This window comes from Choloepus didactylus (genome assembly GCF_015220235.1).
Source record: "Choloepus didactylus isolate mChoDid1 chromosome 23 unlocalized genomic scaffold, mChoDid1.pri SUPER_23_unloc6, whole genome shotgun sequence".
In the NCBI taxonomy this organism is placed as follows: Eukaryota; Metazoa; Chordata; class Mammalia; order Pilosa; family Megalonychidae; genus Choloepus; species Choloepus didactylus.
In genome coordinates, this window is record NW_023637600.1 from 309,730 (window position 1) to 331,587 (window position 21,858).

A 21,858-nucleotide genomic window follows, 5' to 3' on the forward strand; every position below is an offset into this window, starting at 1 on the left:
GGTTTCTGAGAAACTGCCAAAATATGTTCCACAGAGGCTGTCCCATTATACATTCCCATCACCAATGTATAAGCATTCCAATTTCTGCACATCCTGTCCTGCATTTATTGTTTCCTGTTTGTTTAAATGGCAGCCATCCTTACTGGTGTGAGATGGTTCCTCATTGTGGTTTTGATTTGCATTTCCTAATAGCTAGAGAAGATGAACTTTTTTTCATGTAATTTTTAGCAATTTGTATTTCTTCTTTGGGAAAATGCCTTTTCCTACCTTGTGCCCATTTTATAATGGTGCTCTTTGTACTATTGTTGTTGAGTTGTAGGATTTCTTTATATATGCAGGATATCAGTGTCTTATCAGTTATATGGTTTCCAAATATTTTCTTTGATTGAATTGGCTGCTCTTTCACTTTTTTGAGGCTCAGGAGCTTTTGATTTTGAAGAGTTCCCTTCTTTTTTTTTTCTTTTCTGGCTTGTGCTTTGGGTGTAAAGTCAAAGAAGCTACCTCCTATTACTAGGTCTTTAGGATGTTTCTGTATATTCTAAGAGTTTTATTGTGCTGTCTCTTATACTGAGGTCTTTGATCCACTTTGAGTTGATTTTTGTATAGGGTGTGAGGTAGGGGTCCTCTTATTCATTTTGAAATGGGTGTCCAGTTCTCCCAGGCCCATTTGTGGAAAATAACTGTTCTTTCCAAGGTCAGTGGATTTGGGGGCCTTATCAAAAATCAGCCAACTATAGATCTCTCAGTTCGATTCTATTGTTCAATGTCTCTATCTTTGTGCCAATACCATGCTGTTTGGTCCACTATGGCTTTATAGTAGTCTTGATAGTCTGGAAGTATAAGTTCTCCCAATTTGTTTTTCTATTTTTAGGATTTTTTGGGCAATTCAAGCCCCTTTCCCTTGCAAATAAGTTTGATGACTAGCTTTTCCATGTCTGCAAAGTAGGTTGTTAGAATTTTGATTGGATTTGCATTGAATCTGTAGATTAATTTGGGTAGAATTGATGACTGAATTGACATTTAGCCTTCCTATCTATGATCATGAAATATCTTTCTACTTATTTAGGTCCTGTTTTTTGCCTTTACTGAAGTTTTCTAATTTTCTGTGTAGATGTCTTTTATATCCTTGGATAAGTTTAATCCTAGGTACTTGATTTTTTTTAGTTACTATTGTGAAAAGAATTTTTTTTTTTTACCTCTTCAGTTAGGTTATTACTAATGTATAGGAACATAGCTGATTTATGTGCATTAATCTTATATCCCACCACTCTGCTGTATTTATTAGCTCAAATAGCTTTGTCATCGATTTCTCAGGATTTTCGTAATACAGGATCCTATTATCTGCAAATAATGACAGTTTTATTTCTGTTTCCAGTTTGGATACATTTTATTTCTTTGTCTTGGTGAATTGTTCTGAATGGAACTTCTAGCACAATGTTGAGTAATAGCAGTGAGACTCAGCATGATTAGTTATTCTCACAATGTGCTACCATCATCTCTGCCCATTTCCAAATGTTTAAGTTCACCCTAGTTGAACATTCTGCTCATAATAAGCAACCACTCCTCATTCTTTGGTTTCATTCTATATCCTGTATCTCAGTTGAAGTGTAAGTTTGTTCCTTTCACTGGGCCATAACATCATTTTTCTTAGTGTAGGTTGTAGTTTTCTGTTGTCTAGGAATGTGGTTTCCTTGGTTACCCAGTCAGGTTTTCCCAGACCAGAAAAGACTCAGGTCTAGTAGGAGGCAATAGTATCACATCTCCCTGAGTGTGTCTTAGATTGATACATCCTGCAAGGCCTCAAATCACTGTGCTTTTCTTCCCAGCATGTGGTGCCTGTTAGCCTGTCACTCCTGACTGGTTTAAGGAGGTATGGTGGGTGGCTGTTTTCCCCTAGGCTCTGGGGTCTTGTTCTGAATGGAAGGTTGGTAGTAGAGCTTGACACTGCCTCTTTCCTCTTAGAGAAGATACACCCCCTAGGGAGAGGTCATTAGCATTTTTTTTTATTAAATTCAGTTTTATTGAAATACACTCACACACCACACAATCATCCATGATACACAATCCACTGTCCACAGTATGATAACATAGTTATGCGTTCATCACCACAATCCATCCCCGAACACCTTCCTTACATCAGAAAGAACCAGAACAAGAATAAAAAACAAAAGTGAAAAAAAAAAACACCCAAATCATCCCCCCATCCCACCCCACCTGTCCTTCAGTTTTTTTTTTTAATCTTCATTTTATTGAGATATATTCACATACCACGCAGTCATACAAAACAAATCGTACTTTCAATTGTTTACAGTACCATAACATAGTGGTACATTCATCACCCAAATCAATCCCTGACACCTTCATTAGCACACACACAAAAATAACAAGAATAATAATTAGAGTGAAAAAGAGCAATTGAAGTGAAAAAGAACACTGGGTACCTTTGTCTGTTTGTTTCCTTCCCCTATTTTTCTACTCATCCATCCATAAACTAGACAAAGTGGAGTGTGGTCTTTATGGCTTTCCCAATCCCTTTGTCACCCCTCATAAGCTACATTTTTATACAACTGTCTTCGAGATTCATGGGTTCTGGGTTGTAGTTTGATAGTTTCAGGTATCCACCACCAGCTACCCCAATTCTTTAGAACCTAAAAAGGGTTGTCTAAAGTGTGCATAAGAGTGCCCACCAGAGTGACCTCTCGGCTCCTTTTGGAATCTCTCTGCCACTGAAGCTTATTTCATTTCCTTTCACATCCCCCTTTTGGTCAAGAAGATGTTCTCCGTCCCACGATGCCAGGTCTACATTCCTCCCCGGAAGTCGTATTCCACGTTGCCAGGGAGATTCACTCCCCTGGGTGTCTGATCCCACGTAGGGGGGAGGGCAGTGATTTCACCTTTCAAGTTGGCTTAGCTAGAGAGACAGGGCCACATCTAAGCAACAAAGAGGCATTCGGGAGGAGGCTCTTAGGCACAACCATAGGGAGGCGTAGCCTCTCCTTTGCAGCAACCATCTTCCCAAGGGTAAAACCTGTGGTAGAGGGCTCAACCCATCAAACCACCAGTCCCCTATGTCTGTGATCATGTTAGCAACCATGGAGGTGTGGTAGGCTAATACCCCTGCATTCTCCACAGGCTCCTCAAGGGGGCGCTACATCTTTTTTTTTCCCTTGTTTTTCTTGTTTTTCTTTTTTTTTTTTTATCTTTCCCTTCTTTTTTAAATCAACTGTATAAAAAAAAAGTTAAAAAGAAAACAAACATACAATAAAAGAACATTTCAAAGACACCATAACAAAGGAGTAAGAAAAAGACAACTAACCTAAGATAACTGCATAACTTCCAACATGTTCCTACTTTACCCCAAGAAAGTTACCTAATATAGCAACATTTCTGTGAACTTCTCCTACTATATCCATCAGAAATTAACAGACCATAGTCATTCCTGGGCATCCCCAGAACGTTAAATAGCTTATCTGTTCTTCTCGGATTATTGTTCCCCCTTCCTTAATTGCTCTCTATTGCTAGTTCCCCTACATTCTACATTATAAACCATTTGGTTTACATTTTTCAAAGTTCACATTAGTGGTAGCATATAATATTTCTCTTTTTGTGCCTGGCTTATTTCGCTCAGCATTATGTCTTCAAGGTTCATCCATGTTGTCATATGTTTCACGAGATCGTTCCTTCTTAGTGCCGCGTAGTATTCCATCGTGCGTATATACCACATTTTATTTATCCACTCATCTGTTGAAGGACATTTGGGTTGTTTCCATCTCTTGGCAATTGTGAATAATGCTGCTATGAACATTGGCGTGCAGATATCTGTTCATGTCACTGCTTTCCGACCTTCCGGGTATATACCGAGAAGTGCAATCGCTGGATCGAATGGTAACTCTATATCTAGTTTTCTAAGGAACTGCCAGACTGAATTCCAGAGTGGCTGAACCATTATACAGTCCCACCAACAATGAATAAGAGTTCCAATTTCTCCACATCCCCTCCAGTATTTGTAGTTTCCTGTTTGTTTAATGGCGGCCATTCTAACCGGTGTTAGATGGTATCTCATTGTGGTCTTAATTTGCATCTCTCTAATAGCTAGTGAAGCTGAACATTTTTTCATGTGTTTCTTGGCCATTTTTATTTCCTCTTCAGAGAACTGTCTTTTCATATCTTTTGCCCATTTTATAATTGGGCCGACTGTACTATTGTCATTGAGTTGTAGGATTTCTTTATATATGCAAGATATCAGTCTTTTGTCAGATACATGGTTTCCAAAAATTTTTTCCCATTGAGTTGGCTGCCTCTTTACCTTTTTGAGAAATTCCTTTCAGGTGCAGAAACTTCTAAGCTTGAGGAGTTCCCATTTATCTATTTTTTCTTTTGTTGCTTGTGCTTTGGGTGTAAAGTCTAGGAAGTGGCCGCCTAATACAAGGTCTTGAAGATGTTTTCCTACATTATCTTCTAGGAGTTTTGTGGTACTTTCTTTTATATTGAGATGTTTGGTCCATTTTGAGTTAATTTTTGTGTAGGGGGTGAGGTAGGGGTCCTCTTTCATTCTTTCGGATACGGATATCGAACTCTCCCAGCCCCATTTCTTGAAAAGACCATTATGACTCAGTTCAGTGACTTTGGGGGCCTTATCAAAGATCAGTCGGCCATAGATCTGAGGGTCTATCTCCGAATTCTCAATTCGAATCCATTGATCTATATGTCTATCTTTGTGCCAGTACCATGCTGTTTTGGCAACTGTGGCTTTATAATAAGCTTCAAAGTCAGGGAGTGTAAGTCCTCCCACTTCGTTTTTCTTTTTTAGAGTGTCTTTAGCAATTCGAGGCATCTTCCCTTTCCAAATAAATTTGATAACTAGCTTTTCCAAGTCTGCAAAGTAGGTTGTTGGAATTTTGATTGGGATTGCATTGAATCTGTAGATGAGTTTGGGTAGAATTGACATCTTAATGACACTTAGCCTTCCTATCCATGAACATGGAATGTTTTTCCATCTTTTAAGGTCCCCTTCTATTTCTTTTAGTAGAGTTATGTAGTTTTCTTTGTATAGGTCTTTTACATCTTTGGTTAAGTTTATTCCTAGGTACTTGATTTTTTTAGTTGCTATTGAAAATGGTATCTTTTTCTTGAATGTCTCTTCAGTTCGTTCATTTCTAGCATATAGAAACATTACTGACTTATGTGCATTCATCTTGTATCCCGCTACTTTGCTAAATTTGTTCATTAGCTCTAGTAGCTGTATCGTCGATTTCTCAGGGTTTTCTAGATATAAGATCATATCTTCTGCAAACAATGACAGTTTTACTTTTTCTTTTCCAATTTGGATGCCTTTTATTTCTTTGTCTTGCCAGATTGCCCTGGCTACCACTTCCAGCACAATGTTGAATAACAGTGGTGACAGCGGGCATCCTTGTCTTGTTCCTGACTGTAGAGGGAAGGCTTTCAATCTCTCACCATTGAGTACTATGCTGGCTGTGGGTTTTTCATATATGCTCTTTGTCATGTTGAGGAAGTTTCCTTCAATTCCTACCTTTTGAAGTGTTTTTATCAAAAACGGATGTTGGATTTTGTCAAATGCTTTTTCAGCATCTATTGAGATGATCAATTGATTTTTCCCTTTTGACTTGTTAATGTGTTGTAATACATTGATTGATTTTCTTATGTTGAACAATCCTTGCATGCCTGGAATGAACCCCACTTGGTCATGGTGTATGATTTTTTTAATGTGTCTTTGGATTCGATTTGCAAGTATTTTGTTGAGGATTTTGCATCTATATTCATTAGGGAGATTGGCTGGTAGTTTTCCTTTTTTGTAGCATCTTTGCCTGGTTTTGGTATTAGATTGATGTTAGCTTCATAAAATGAGTTAGGTAGTGTTCCATTTTCTTCAATGTTTTGAAAGAGTTTGAGTAAGATTGGTGTCAGTTCTTTCTGGAAAGTTTGGTAGAATTCCCCTGTGAAGCCATCTGGCCCTGGGCATTTATTTGTGGGAAGATTTTTGATGACTGATTGGATCTCTTTGCTTGTGATGGGTTGGTTGAGGTCTTCTATTTCTTCTCTGGTCAGTGTAGGTTGTTCATATGTTTCCAGGAAATTGTCCATTTCCTCTACATTATCCAGTTTGTTGCCATACAGTTGTTCATATTATCCTCTTACAATTTTTTTAATTTCTTCAGGATCTGCAGTTACGTCACCTTTTTCATTCATTATTTTGTTTATATGGGTCTTCTCTCTTTTTGATTTTGTCAGTCTAGCTAGGGGCTTGTCAATCTTGTTGATCTTCTCAAAGAACCAACTTCTGGTGATATTTATCCTCTCTATTGTTTTTTTGTTCTCTGTCATTTATTTCTGCTTTAATCCTTGTTATTTCTTTTCTTGTACTTGGTTTACGATTGGTTTGCTGTTCATTTTCTAGCTTCTTCAGTTGATCCATTAGTTCTTTGATTTTGGCTCTTACTTCCTTTTTAATATATGTGTTTAGTGCTATAAATTTCCCCCTTAGCACTGCTTTTGATGCATCCCATAGGTTTTGGTATGTTGTGTTCTCATTTTCATTCGTCTCTATATATTTAGCAATTTCTCTTGCTATTTCTTCTTTAACCCACTGATTGTTTAGGAGTGTGTTGTTTAACCTCCAGGTATTTGTGAATTTTCTAAGTCTCTGATGGTTATTGACTTCTAATTGTATTCCATTGTGGACAGAGAATGTGCTTTGAATAATTTCAATCTTTTTAAATTTATTGAGGCTTGTTTTATGTCCCAGCATATGATCTATTCTGGAGAAAGTTCCATGAGCACTAGAAAAGTATGTGTATCCTGGTGATTTGGGATGTAATGTCCTGTATATGTCTGTTAAATCTAATTCATTTATCAGATTGTTTAGGTTTTCAATTTCCTTATTGGTCTTCTGTCTGGTTGATCTATCTATAGGAGAGAGTGATGTGTTGAAGTCTCCCACAATTATTGTGGATACATCAATTGCTTCCTTTAGTTTTGCCAGTGTTTCTCTCATGTATTTTGTGGCACCTTGATTGGGTGCATAGACATTTACGATTGTTATTTCTTCTTGCTGAATTGCCCCTTTTATTAGTATGTAGTGGCCTTCTTTGTCTCTCAAAACATCCCTGCATTTGAAGTCTATTTTATCTGAGATTAATATTGCTACACCTGCTTTCTTTTGGCTGTAGCTTGCATGAAATATTTTTTTCCATCCTTTCACTTTCAATTTCTTTGTGTCCCTGTGTCTAAGATGAGTCTCTTGTATGCAACATATTGATGGTTCATTTTTTTTGATCCATTCTGCGAATCTGTATCTTTTAATTGGGGAGTTTAATCCATTTACGTTCAACGTTATAACCGTGAAGGCATTTCTTGAATCAGCCATCTTATCCTTTAGTTTATGTTTGTCATATTTTTCCCCTCTGTCTATTAATTTCCTTTATTGTACCCATACCGAATCTCTTTAGTACTGAACCTTTCTCCAAGTCTCTCTGTCCTTTCTTTGTTTCTCTGTCTGTAGGGCTCCCTTTAGTATCTCCAGTAGGGCAGGGCTCTTGTTAGCAAATTCTGTCAGCATTTGTTTGTCTGTGAAAAATTTAAGCTCTCCCTCAAATTTGAAGGAGAGCTTTGCTGGATAAAGTATTCTTGGCTGGAAATTTTTCTCACTCAGAATTTTAAATATATCATGCCACTGCCTTCTCACCTACATGGTGGCTGCTGAGTAGTCACTACTTAGTCTTATGCTGTTTCCTTTGTATGTGGTGAATTGCTTTTCTCTTGCTGCTTTCAGAACTTGCTCCTTCTGTTCTGTGTTTGACAGTGTGATCAGTATATGTCTCGGAGTGGGTTTATTTGGATTTATTCTATTTGGGGTTCGCTGAGCATTTATGATTTGTGTATTTATGCTGTTTAGAAGATTTGGGAAGTTTTCCCCAACAATTTCTTTGAATACTCTTCCTAGACCTTTCCCCTTTTCTTCCCCTTCTGGGACACCAATGAGTCTTATATTTGGACGTTTCATATTATCTATCATATCCCTGAGGTCCATTTCGATTTTTTCAATTTTTTTCCCCATTCTTTCTTTTATGCTTTCATTTTCCATTCTGTCATCTTCGAGGTCACTGATTCGTTGTTCAACTTCCTCTAGTCTTGTCCTATGAGTGTCCAGAATCTTTTTAATTTGGTCAACAGTTTCTTTAATTTCCATAAGATCATCCATTTTTTTATTTAGTCTTGCAATGTCTTCTTTATGCTCTTCTAGGGTCTTCTTGATTTCCTTTGTCTCCTGTACTATGGTCTCATTGTTCATCTTTAGTTCTTTGAGTAGCTGCTCTAGGTGCTGTGTCTCTTCTGATCTTTTGGTTTGGGTGCTTGGGCTTGGGTTATCCATATCGTCTGGTTTTTTCATATGCTTTATAATTTTCAGGCATTTGCTGAACTTGATAGGGTTCTTTTACGATTTTTAGACCAATTGAAGTCCTTATCTCTAATTTATCAGATTTACAGCTTCGTGGAGTACACTTTCTCTAACTAACCAGCAGGTGGCGTCCACGAGCCACCTGTTCTCCACAAGCCAGTTGTCCCCTGCTTAGCCTTTTTGGTGAGTGGGGGAGTGAGTCTTGTGGGGTACAATTGGTGTACCAAGCTTGCGTGTGTAGTTGGTGTTGCCTGCCCTGTATATGGGGCGTGATTCTGGGCAGTCCGGGAGGGGGGGGTGGCTCCAACAATCAAATCTCCCTGGTGATCCTAGAGTTTTAAGGCTGCTGCAATAGTCTAATCCTTCAGTTCAGTCCTGCCACAGTTTGTCTCTGCCACTGACCCACAAGTCCTTGGTATTGGCGTATGGCTCCTGAGACTTGCAAGTGGGCCCCTCTTCCAGGCTTTGCACCCCAGGTCCTCTGTTGAGGGATGACTGTGCTATGTCACAGGTCAGTGCCATCCCCCCAGGGCAGTTCTGTGCTGCTGGTCTGTGTAGGGAGGCTCCCAGTCTGCTGAAATGATGGCTGAATGGGGCTTTGTTAATTCACACTGCTCTACCTTCCCAGCTCTGGGACAATCAGCTGAGGTTGCAGGGAAGGCTAATGTCCACGCCCAGTTTTGTGGTATGTGCCTGTTATTTGAAGCATTTCCATCACACTGGGTTGTCTGGGGCAGTTCTGGGCTATGGGGCTGGCGATGGGCAGGAGTGTTTCCTGTCCACCAGGATGATGGCTGTGAGCGGACACCCCGCTTTTCTTGGGAAGTTGTGGTGTTTAGTGAATTTTCTCAGCCACTGGATTATTGCGTTTTGTCTCAGAACTCTCCTAGTTCTGCTCTTGACTTGACCTGCCCAAATTGCAGGTCTTTGAAGCTTTCTGTATTGGGCTTCTTAGAGTAATTGTTTTAGAAAAAGAAAAAAGGATTAAAAAAAAAAAAAAAAAAAAGGGCCCTCCTCAGAGATCTAATGGGCTATTGAAATGCTAAGAGACAAAGCAACCAGGGCCATTAAGGAAAGGTCCACAGGGCAGAGAGATCAGCTTTTCTTTGGGATTTGCATATGTGCCTCAGGGCTCTTCCCCTTTCCATGTTCACCAGAACTCCAAAAATCCTCCGCTTTTATTTTGGAGTTTTTCGTGTTTTTTTTTTTCTATGCCTGTCTCCTCTCTGCTGGGCTGGCTGCTCTCAGATTCTCTGGTGTCTGGTCTCAGTCTATCTATGGTTGGAGTTTGGATCAGTAGAATGAGTTTCCGATAAGGGCTGCCACTGCAGTTCTCCCTTCTCCTTCCCGGAGCTGACAGCCCCTCCTCCCATGGGACTGAGCCTGGCAGGGAGGGGCACGGGTCCCCTGGCCGCAAAAACTTACAGATTTCGCTGATCTCAGCAGTTCCACGTTTTCATGAGTGTTGTATGAAGTATGCCCAAAGTCAGATTGCTCTGTGGTGTCCAGTCCACGCAGTTCCTGGCTTTCTACCTACTTTCCTGGAGGAGTAACTAAAACATACAGCTCACCAGTCTGCCATCTTGCCCCACCTCCCCGGTCATTAGCATTTGAATGATCTCTGACTCTGCTGTCTCCACCCTTATCTGGGCCTGAGCACTGGGAATTGAAAAATGGCTGAGACTTTCTCCACTGAGCTGAAAAAGGGGCAGAAGGCCCCCTTCAGGGTTAGTCTGTGGACCCCATCACTTTCACCCATTGGCCAGAGACAGCACCCAGTCTCCTGGGCTTCCCCTCCCTCCCAGAGAGGTCCTCCAGCTCTCCAAGGTCAGTCATCCCCAAAAGCCTCTGTCTGCTTGTTAATTAAAACCCCAGTTGGAGCTCAGCTGAGCTATATTCATTTGCTTAGTGTGATGGTTGGGTTCATGTGTCAACTTGGCTAGGTGGCCTGCAGAATTTGGACTCGTGCGCTCCCGCAGTTGCGTGAGTCACTTTTAGAATTTGATAATAAGAGACATCTCTCATTGATTCTGTTTCCAAGGAGAACCCTAACTATTACACTTAGAGAGTGCTGCTCTCTGGCACAGCAAGGCTTTGCAGTTTGCTGTCTGGGAGGGGACTTGCAGGCTTTGCAGTTAGCAGTGGAGGGAGGAGGCTCCCAGCTTGGATCCACAGTTTTTACTTGCATATATTGCAGGCATTCCTCCCAATTCCTGTTGGTGTATGGTGAGTACATTGTCACATTTGTCCCCCTGCAGTTATTCTAGATTATTTACTAGTTGTTCCTGTTTGTTTATTAGTTATTCCAGGGAGACTGAATAGCTTCCATTCTCTGTATGCTGCCATCTTCTTCTCTAGTATATTTTTAATTTGATGCACATTTTCTTTTAATTCCATAAGATGTGCTAATTTTATTTACTCTTTCGAGTTTTTTGTCATGCTCTTCTAGATTGTTTTTGGTGTCCTTTATGTCTTTAGCCATCTCATTGAAGTTGTTTGGTGATTTGTATGTATTTCTTTGATTAATTGCTTGAAATTTTGTGTCTCTTCTGGCTTTTTAATTTGTTCACTTCACTTGTCCATATGTTCTAGATTCTTCAAGTGCTTTATGATTATCTGTTGGCTTTGGGCCATTTGCTCATCTTGATAAGGTTATTTTGGGAAATGCAGTATTATTTGACCATTTATATATAATTTGGCATGGCTACAGCTTGCTGCACTGCAGTTTCCCTAGCCTACTAGAACTTTGCACTCTTGAGCTGCATTTTACTTTCAAGCCAGCCATCCTAGAACTTCTCCTTTGCACTGGGCTGGGTGGGGATCCAATCAGTGCCCCAGTTGTCTGGGTGCACTGGGAACTGCCTACCCTTGTACCATGATGTGTCCCCTGTGCAGTTTGACAGGGTGTCCACTCTTGGGCACCCTCGAGCTCAAACATGCCCTGCTCCCTTCCTGCCGTGCACCTGTGAGCCTGTGGTGTGTGTTAGGGGTTCCTGATGCTTCCATGTGGTGCCCTTACTTATCCCTGCTTCTTGGCTCTGCACACCCTGGCATTCTGTGGGGGGAGAGTAAATGCTGCCTCTCAGGATGCCTCATGGAAGCTCCCAGCCATATAGCTATTGAGAATCCCCTCCACAGCTAACTACCAAGATGGGTACAGGGGAGTGGAGAGCCGCTGCTCACTCCCTTGCCCAGTGGCTCTCTTGATGCTGCCCGCCCCAGAAGGTGGTCCGAGGCAAACAAATGCACCCTGTCCCTCAAGGTGCCATCTCTCCATGTTTTTGTTCATGTCCCCATCACGTACTGTAGGGGGTCCCTTTGTAGTCAATCACACCCTGAAACTGCAGTCCCTAGCATCCTCGGTACCCTCTGTAATTTCTTTCATGGAGGAGAAACCTACACCACCTTACCCACTCCACCATCTTCCCAGAAGTCTTTTGACATTCTTTTTAGACTCATAATTATTTTGTACTTAAGGAGGGATTTATAACTTGCCTACCAAAGATACACTTTTAATGTGCTGGGGAGCACATTTATTCCATTATGTCTTTCAGAGAAGTCTTCTTTTTAGAGGTAAACGGACTTCAAGAATACAAGAAAATTGCTTAAAGATGGTCAGAATAGTGTTTCTGGAATGGGAATCCTGTCATAACCTTGTGGCAGGAACTTCATCCACATTGACGAAGTAGCCCAAGCAGGAGCATGGAGCCAAGTCTTTGAACTAATTTCTGTTAAGGTTGTAGACATTTAGGGTTGAAAATGTGAATGAGGCCAGGGACAAATAGGGCCAGACTAGGAAAGCAAGTAGTTCAAGGGACATGGAAAGTCCGAAGGAGGATGCTTTGCTCTATCTGAAAATGTCAACAAGTGAAGAATGATAAAGTCCAACAGGAAAGGATAACTGAAGGGCTGATAAGGAGAACGTGGCAAAAGTGGATGTCAGGTCACAGGATTGTAACCATTTTCTGGGAGGAAGATGAGGAGCAGAGGTTCCCAGTCAGCCTCTGAAAGGAGAGGTCTGGATGAAGAAGCAAGCACTGCTCTCCCCACTCCTCCTGACCTGGGTGTGTCTTCTTTAGTCCATCAGTCAGGGATCCTGGACTTTTTTTTCTTTTCACTGATATGTCCCAGGATACATGTCTAGAAGAGTGCCTGGCACTGAAAAGGCATTCAATCCATATTTTTCAATATGTGAAGTGATATTTGTAATCGAGGTTTAGATTTTGAAACCAGGTTATATACATGTAAGCTTATGAATGTGTGTATGTGTATATGTATACGTATGTACGTGTGTGTGCACATGCGTGTGAATACTCGTGTATGCATGTGTGTATATGTACATGTATATGTTTATGTGTGCATATGTGCATGTGTGTAGGTGTATGTGTATTCATACGCATATGTATGTGTACACGTATTTGTATATGTTTGTAGGTGCCTGTGTATTTGTTTTGTATGTGCATATGTACATGCACATAAATGTGTGTGTGCACCTAATATTTTGTTACTGCTGACATTGTGCCATTTTCCTCATTGGCTCCATTTCCTTTGTCTACTCTGTGGGTCCTTTTGTGCAGGTAGAGATTGGGCCATGTGGTCTTACCACCATGTCAGGTGCAAATAAGATTTTATGATCTTCAATTGTTCTTTTTTGTCTATTCCATATCAAAGTAGTGACCTCAATTCCTGTACTTAAGAATTAAAATATTAATTGGTGCTTTTGGAAACTATCACACAGGAAGTTCTCCCACTCCTTCTTGCCAGCAAAACATTTTTAAAAATATATGATATAATTTTTTTCATTATTCGTTTAATATTGATTTTACTGACATTTTCTTGTGAATCATTGGGCTCAAATATTGCAAAATCCTCAGAGGCTGCCTATATATCTCTTAGTTTAATTCCTAGCAACATTGTCTTTGGATTCAGGATTGCAAGATGTTTTGTAGACTTTTCTTGGTCCTATTGAAAATCTCCTGCCATGTGGTCCATCTGGGAAACCAGGCACCTGTCCCCATGGCACACGCAAAATCCTTGAACTTCCCACTATCCTCTGGCAGCTCCGCTGTGGGAGCAGACCCTTCTCTCACCACTTGTGGGAATCCCATCACCCTCCAGTCCACCTCTCCACATCTCTTCCCTCTCTAGTTCACCCCCACTGTGAAGCCAGGTATCCTGGAAAGGACTCGGTGACCTCACCCTAGTATTTGAGAGTGCTCTTAGAGTCACCTCAGCAGCCCTTGCCCCATCCCCCAAGCTGAGTGGTGGAAGAGAGTGGGAGGGTCACAAATGATCATGGTGGACAAACTGCCATTCTCTAGAAATGATACATCCTCTTCTTGTTTGCTAATCCTTAAGAATGAGTGTCCTGGGCAGGCTGGCTTCAGTCTTGCTCACCACCATGCCCACAACTCAAATGGATTATCCCTCTGTGATACTCCCATGTTCTATTCAGGCCAGTTTTTGTGATCAGTGGATCTGGGTGTGAGCTCTTGAAGATGGGAATCTGTCTAGCAGTCACAAGGGAATGTGGATGTCATTGCATTTTGCTTGCCATCCCAGAAGCAAGGTGGCTTTAGGGGAGGTGAGATCAAAGGATTTTTTTTGAGTGTCAGAGTCTGAGAATATTTAAGAACTGATGGGAATGATCCAATTGAGACAAAAAGGTTGAGTATCCAAGAGGGAGGAGAATAAATGGTGGCCAAGTATAAGATAAAAACTTTATACTGCCCAATTCAGTATGCAGTACATCATAAAATGTAGTCATTAGACTGAGAAAGATATAAATTTTTGTAAGTTGTACTGTGAATTATCTTCTTCCTGGTGGAGCCAAATCTACCAGCATGAATCTTTATGATGATTGTGTGAGTATCTGGGCATGTCAGTCAGATCAGAATCATTTGGACACATAATATCTTTTAATGTAAGGTAATTATCTGTCACCTAAAGTCAGCATTGAGGTGTTATTAATTTAGAGTTATGAATTTTGATTGAATTCTGCAAAAAAATAATTTGTTTCAAGGACTTTAAAAACCATTCCTGAGGTATGAAATAGTAAAATTGAACCTAGAACAGAAAAAAGAATGCAATCAATATAGGGGAACAGAAAAAAGGTATGTAATTGATATCACTTATTAACAAAATTCAGTCTTTGTAACACTGTATACATCTGAGAGAATCTCATCCCGTATATGACTTATGGCTCTCACATGTAGGTAACATTGTACATGGGTGCACAGAGGAGAACTGTTTCTTCCTGTATTGTGCTGTGAGGCCCTTTAATGCATGCTCTTGGCTTCCCCTGCTGCACATGAATGTTCCCAGGTGTGAGGCACACCTGGAAATGTCTGGTGAGGCTGTGTTATACCCAGGCCATAACCATCCCAGCTTCTCTGTCCTGGTCCATAAATTAGAATGGAGAGTGAGTGTCCAGCCCAGAGGCTCCCATGGGCTTTACAGCAGAATGTGAGATTCTGTAGCACAATGTGGGAACTGCAGTAAGAGCTGAGAAAGTGTTAGTTCATTTTATTCTCTGTCAACCACAGTAAGAAACAAGTAGCAGTTAAAATTTATGTTTCCTAGTCATTTACTGTATCCTATGGTTAGTGACTAATTGTAAAGAATATCATTGTGAAAATACTGCCATTTCCACCTTGGATTGCTAGAATGAGGAGCATACGTGTGCTTTAAGCAGACTCCTTGATCAAAAGGATTCTGAGGATCTTCTACTCAAAATAATGGCAGGCCTTGTTCATGGACCCCATAGCTTTGTCCTGAGGACCAGCCAGCTGTTTGCACACACCTGCCTGGGGTTCTCATCTCATGCTCTCAACAAACTTTGAGGGTGATGCCTCTTCAGGGCTCACTTAGGGAGAAAGTGGTAGAGCCCAGACTAAAGCCCAGGGTCCCCTGACTTAACCGCTGCAGTGGGGTGACCCTGTGGTGCTGGCAGTGAAGGTCAGGTCTGTCTCGGGTTGACTAATCAGCATGGAACTTTAGTTAATATTCTCATCCATTCCCATATGTGTTCCCACTCTCGTTCTCTCTCCTTGTCTCCCTCTCTTTACATCTCCTCCTTTCTCTCTCTCCCTTTCTCCTTCACTCCCTTTCCTCTCTCTCCTTCTCTTTCTCCACCTTCCTCTATCTCAAACTCTCCCCTCCCTAACTGCCCCCACCCCCTCCCTCTCTCCTTCTCAGGTGACAGAGGGAAAGCAGGATCTGGAGAGAGCCTCACATTGGCCCAGAATGAAGAAAGAGGCCACTTCTCTCGAAGTGGCTTTCTGTTGCCAAAACTGAACTGGTACAGCATCCACTTCAGAAGGTTTGCTTTGTGACTGGGACACAGGAATTGCCTGGGCTAAAGTAAGCCGCCATTCAGATGAGCCTCTGAGCTTATGCCAGTGTGGCCTGGGGCATTCATTTGAGGAAATCTAGGGTTGACATTTCCCTCCATTTCATCTTGTGAAGCCTTTTCTTTTTCCACTATTTTCCCGCTTCTCTGTGTAGTCCTAGGAAAGAAAATATTTTAAAAGCAACTCTTTTTACAAGCTATTTTCATGTGGATCCCAGCACCTCTCCTGGGTGACCCTACATAGGTGCTGTGCCTTTGTGGGGCCTTAAGCCACTTTTCAGCTTAGTGTATTCAGCTGTAAAGAGTGTGCATATTTCACAACATTTTAAAGTATTAGCACCTAAAAGTTATATAAAATTATTTTCAATGCAAAACTTAAATAGCATTTTTATTCCTCAAGTTAAATAACACTTTTGTTCTAAAGATTAAATATAATTATTTTCAAAACAGTCATTTTCTTTACAATAAAATGTATTAGCATACATAGTGTGTGTAGTGTTTAATTACTTGTAGTTAAAAATTTCTTATTGTGGTTTAGGACTACACTTGTCAATCAATAAATAGCCACTGAGGGAAGGCAGGAAGTTCAATTGCCAAGACCTTGGTTATGGGGATTCTCTGTATTTATGTTACACTCCTCTACAGAGTAACACATGGAAGACACACCCGGGCCCCTTTCCTTTTTATAGCTGCACCACTAATAATATGGCCAAGTGAGGGTGTAAATCTTGACTTACTTGTGGATTTGCCATTTTTATGCCATCCAGTATGTGAGTTAATGTTGTGAGATTTAAATGTACACTTGAGATCTTTGGAGTTATTGATGTAAATGTTGTTTAAAAGGTTCAGCAGTAGGGTGGGTGTGCACCTGTTGCTTTGGGATTGAAAGTGCTCAGTCACTTTGGCTGTGGAGCCCACTATCCCCTCTCTGACCCTGGGGCCCTCCTCTCTGCCTGCTCAGACTTGGGAAGGTCTCAGCTGAGTGGTCCCCACACCATCCAGCCTTGTCTCTTTGCATATGATGGTGATTGTAAGACCAAAGCTTAGACTTGCTAGTTCTCCTCTGATTTACATAAGATGAAATATTTCATGAGTTTATAGAACAGATTAAAAGTTAAGTCTCCTCACAGGATGTAATCCTTGTAAATAAACATTGTGCATACCAATAGTTTCCTCTTGTCATCCAAGAGAGCAATTCATTTTGAGATTTTTAGAATCATGAGTTTCTTGATATTCTGTTTGGCCAACACATATTTACTAGAAATGAAATTGATTTTTTGTGTCCAGAGCACTGATGAAGAAAATAGGTGGGTGTTTAATAAGTGGAATTAATACTTAAAATAAATGAAAAAATTACATTTTCCACATTTGAATGTTACCCTCATTAGCATTTTCACTGAAATTTTAATGTTCTTTTGGAGCTAAGAACTCTCACCATGTTGGTAAGTTGTGGAAAACTCTCTGGGGAGTCGTGTGTGTTGCAGAATGCATTGAGTCACAGAATGCATCTAAGTCAGGCATCACACCTGCTGAGGGAGAGTTTACAAAGTTCAGGTTGCATAAACTCACAATTCTCCAAAAGATTGCCTGGGCCACTGTGTGTTTATTTTCTAGAATTCCCTGAAGGGCCTGGAGAAGAGGAGGGCAGATTTGCAGGCCATGGCGGAGAGCAGTGCTGCACCGCAGGTCCTGGTGGAGGGCAGTGCTGTGGCCCTGCGGGTGAGGCTGGGCATGCTGGGTGCCGGCTGTGGCCACGTGTGCACCTGGAACAAGGAGTGGTGTGACGCCCTCATGGTGCATGTCTGGTGCTGCCAAGGCCAGTCACTCCTCTCCTTTCCCCCATTTAAGCTAACATAGCTTTGGTCAGAATTCCAAATCCTGTTCTCTGCCTGTTGGAAGGACTTGGACTTCTTGTTCATGAATAACATCATTAGATATTTTATTCTTCTTTTAAAAAGATATTCACAGTGTCTCCAGTAAGGTATGAAATATTTCCAGTGTATGTAGAAATGTGTATTTCAGTGTTAGTAGGTACACCTTATTGTTTCATTTTCAGGATGGAACAGCACGTCTAGTGTTCTACTCCCACAAGCTGTCTGAACCTGCCATGTTTCCATTGTCTCAGTAGCAGCAGACTGGCTGAGAGTGCCAGCAGCTGATGGCCCAGAGAAAACTTTGACTCCTACTTTCTTTACCTGGGTGACATCAGTCTGGTTACTTAAACTCTCTCCAAGCCTCATTTTTTCTCATCTGTAAAAAGGGCATTGTTAGAATTTCTACCACATAGGTTTTTTGATAATTACATGACATAAAACATGGAGTGCTCTTCCATATACATTCTTGAAACCTCCAGTTTTAGAAATTACCGGTATGATTTTGATAATAGTTCCTTGTAATATGTTTGTTAGACATTTGCTTTACCACTACACTGTTAATTGTTTCTTGGTAAGGGTGGCCAGTTAATTCTTTTTTTATTTTATATCACTGTCATTTTTTCTTAAACTAGTGTATCTTCAAGGTGTAAAAAAGAAAATTACATTTCACATAATGTAGTAAGCATAAAAATAAGGTTTTAAGGAAAACAGGATTCAGTGGTGAAATGTCTTTGACAAGACTGTTTTATTTTAACAAGGAAAACACCAGAACAACAGCAGGAAAGGTTATAGGACTTACCTGTCATCAAAAAGTTTGCACGCCAACATTTATATTTGCACAGTGAGCACATTCTCTGGGATCCCTGCCTTTTTTTTTTTTTATTGAGATTGTTCACATACCATACAGTTATCCAAAGATCCGAAGTGTGCAGTCAGTTGCCCCCAGTACCATCATACACTGTGCATCCATCACCATAATTATTTTTTTTCAATTTTTAGAACATTTTCATTATTGCAGAAAAGAAATGAAGACAACAAAAGGAAACTCAGATCTCCTCATACCCCTAACCACCCCCCCATTATTGACTCCTAGTAATGGTATAGTACATTTGTTACTGTTGATCAAAGAACATTAAAATACTAACTGTAGTATGTAGTTTGCAATAGGTATATTTTTTCCCCATATGCTGCTCTATTATTAACTTCTAGTTATAGTGGCATACATTTGTTCCAATTCATGAAAGAGATTTCTAATATTTGTACAGTTAATCATGGACATTGCCCACCACAAGATTCACTGTTTTGTGAATTCCCATCATTTGACCTCCAGCTTTCCTTCTGGTGACATACATGATTCTGAGCTTCCCCTTTCCATCACATTCACGCACCATTCAGCACTATTAGTTATTCTCACAATGTGCTACCATCACCTCTGTCCATTTCCAAACATTTAAGTTCAACAGAATTGAACATTCTGTTCATAATAAGCAACCACTCCACATTCTTTAGCCTCGTTCTATATCCTGGTAACTTATATTTCACATCTATGAGTTTTCATATTATAATTAGTTCATATCAGTGAGACCCTGCAATATTGGTCCTTATGTGTCTGACTTATTTCATTCAATATAGTGCCCCCAAGTTTTCTTCATCCCATTTTTAAAGACAGTTTTGTTCACACACCATACATTCCATCCTAAGTCAACAAGCAGTGGTTCCCTTTACAGTCACGTATTTATGTATTAACCATCATCACCACTAACTATGTAAAGATATCTCCATTTCCTCCGCATTTCATTTTAATAGTGGTTTTCTGTTCGTCTGTTTCTAACAATGAATAAACAGCAACCCTGCCCTTTCTCACTGTGGAGTTTTCATTGGTAACTGTCATTTCTTTTGTCTGACATATCTAAGATGCTTTTTTACCAAATTCATAGAATTACCAGGTGATGGTTAATGACAGGGAAAGGTGAGATCTTGTTTGTTTGAGCATTTATTCCAAACAGTCAGGATGTGTAGGGCAGTGAGGATCCTGGGCTTCATTTTTGCCAGATTTACCACCAAACTCTGTGACTTACTATCAGCATAACCTGGGGAAATTACTGAATTCCCATTATACAAAAATAGGAATAAAAGTACATATCTAACAGGATTGCTGAACATTGAATATAAATATGTATGTGAGATTCTTGGCTCATAGAACATGTTCCTTATGAATTTTATATAATTTTTTGTTATTTGTAGCTTAATTCCACATTCTATATTATAGATTTGCAATTATTTTCCATTGACTAACACTTATCTTCTGTTTTTTTTCTAGTTTTCTTTAGTCTATAAATAGAATTCCTAAAAGTTGTTAATTTCTTCATCCCTCTCCCTCCTTTTTTTGTGTCAAGTTCCTACTTCTTGCCTTAGTCTCAACAACTTTGCTCAGTTTTTAACCTGCTTAACTGCTTGCTTCTGTTTTCAGACTGGTTCACATTTTATCCCTGCTTCAGGAAGTATTGCTGAGTCTTTGCTGAATGCATGGCTAAGCCCTGCCAGTGCTGAGGTAGGAAGACAAAGGCCCTGCCCCCATGCAGGTATAGGCTATGAAGCTGGCAGAGTCTCAATCCATATTTAGTCACTATTTCATATTGTGTTTGAATCTGTTATGTACCCCATAAAAAGCCTTGTTATTTAATGCAATCTTGTGGAGGCAGACCTATTGTGGGTCGGATCTTTTGATTAGGTTGTTTCCATGGCGATGTGACCTATTCAACTGTGGGTGATAACCTTTTGATTAAATTATTCCCATGGAAGTGGAATCCTGCCTATTCAAGGTGAGTCTTGATTAGTTTACTGGAGTCCTTAAGAGAGCTCAGGGGCCAACACAGACACAGACACTTGGAGATGCAGAGAGAAAGACATTTGGAAATGCTAAGCTAAAAGTTGAAGCCCAGAGTTTGCCGCAGAGAAGCTAAGAGAGGACACTTAGATAAAAATGCCTTGGAAAATGCTTAGAGAGAAATGCCTTGGGAGAACAAGCAAGGATGCACAGGATCTGAGATAGAGGAGCTAAGAGAGACTGAGGCCCAGAGACATTTTGGAGAAAGCAGTTTTAAAACCAGAACCCAGGAGTGAGTAAATGATCAGCAGATGGCAGCTCTCAGAAGTATTGCAGATGCCATCAGCCTTTCTTCAATGAAGGTATCCCCATGTTGATGCCTTAGTTTGGACAATTTTTTGGCCTTATACCTGTTAATTCATAACATGTAAATCCCCTTTATAAAAGCCAATTCATTTCTGGTATTTTGTATAACAGCAGCTTTAGCAAACCAGAACACTTCCTTAAGTGGGATTTTTAAAATATGATCAAAGTGTGGTGTGGAGAGGCAAAATGAAATCATTTGAAATATAAAACTGAGCAATAAGGGAGACAAATTTTTCTTTTATTATTCTTAAGAGTTTTATTGTATCATGCTCTAAATAGAATAAATTTGAAAAGTGTTTAACCCCAGCTGTGCATTTTTAAGAATGTGTTTCATCCACAGGGGTAGAGTTTTGCAGAGAAACCCTTCTTTAAATTCAGCATCCAGTGCTGCTATTTCTGCACATTTTGAGTCACTTAGATTATTGTCTTAAATATTTTATAGGACTGAGTCAGCATTTTACCAATTCCTTTGTGAAACCTCCGGAACCATGTGGAAACATTTGACAGAAATGTGGCTCCCATAAGCATCTGACTTCACCAAGTGGAAGATGTGTTGGACAAGATTGAAAAGAAACCAGCGAGTTAATGTGAGGGGATCATGCAGGTAGCCAGCAGGGTGGATGGTGGTGCCTCTGGGAGGGGGTGCTGGCAGGGGGTGCCCACTTATGGATGTGTCCTTGCCACACAGCAGGCACTTGGCCTTTCTGTAGGTGGGAAGGACAGAGGTGATGATGAGTCTCATACTTGGGTTGTAGGTGCTATAACCAGACATTTATTTAAACTGCCTTTAATTCTGAGTGGGTGTCAGTCCAAGTTGCGCTTTGATTTTTCCCCACATGATGGCTTTGTGTTTTCTTACATCTAGCAGTTACTGTTGGAGCTGGATGATGCTGGCCTCCAGGTGGAGAACATCCATGGCCAAGCCCTCATTTTGATGAACAGCAGAGTGGTCTCCAGCAGGGAATTGGTCAAACCCAAGCTAGCTGAACCTAACAGAAATTTTGAGACGGTGTCTCAGCAT

General features: G+C 40.5%; 1 long non-coding RNA gene across 1 annotated transcript in view; it reads left to right on the forward strand.

The window, feature by feature from the left end:
* Window positions 1–16,161, forward strand: part of LOC119525092 — a 39,258-nt gene extending 23,097 nt beyond the window's left edge. Inside the window, exon 3 of the long non-coding RNA XR_005214916.1 lies at window positions 15,617–16,161. This is a non-coding gene — a long non-coding RNA (uncharacterized LOC119525092). The remainder of the gene's footprint in view (window positions 1–15,616) is intronic.
* Window positions 16,162–21,858: the final 5,697 nt, after the last annotated feature.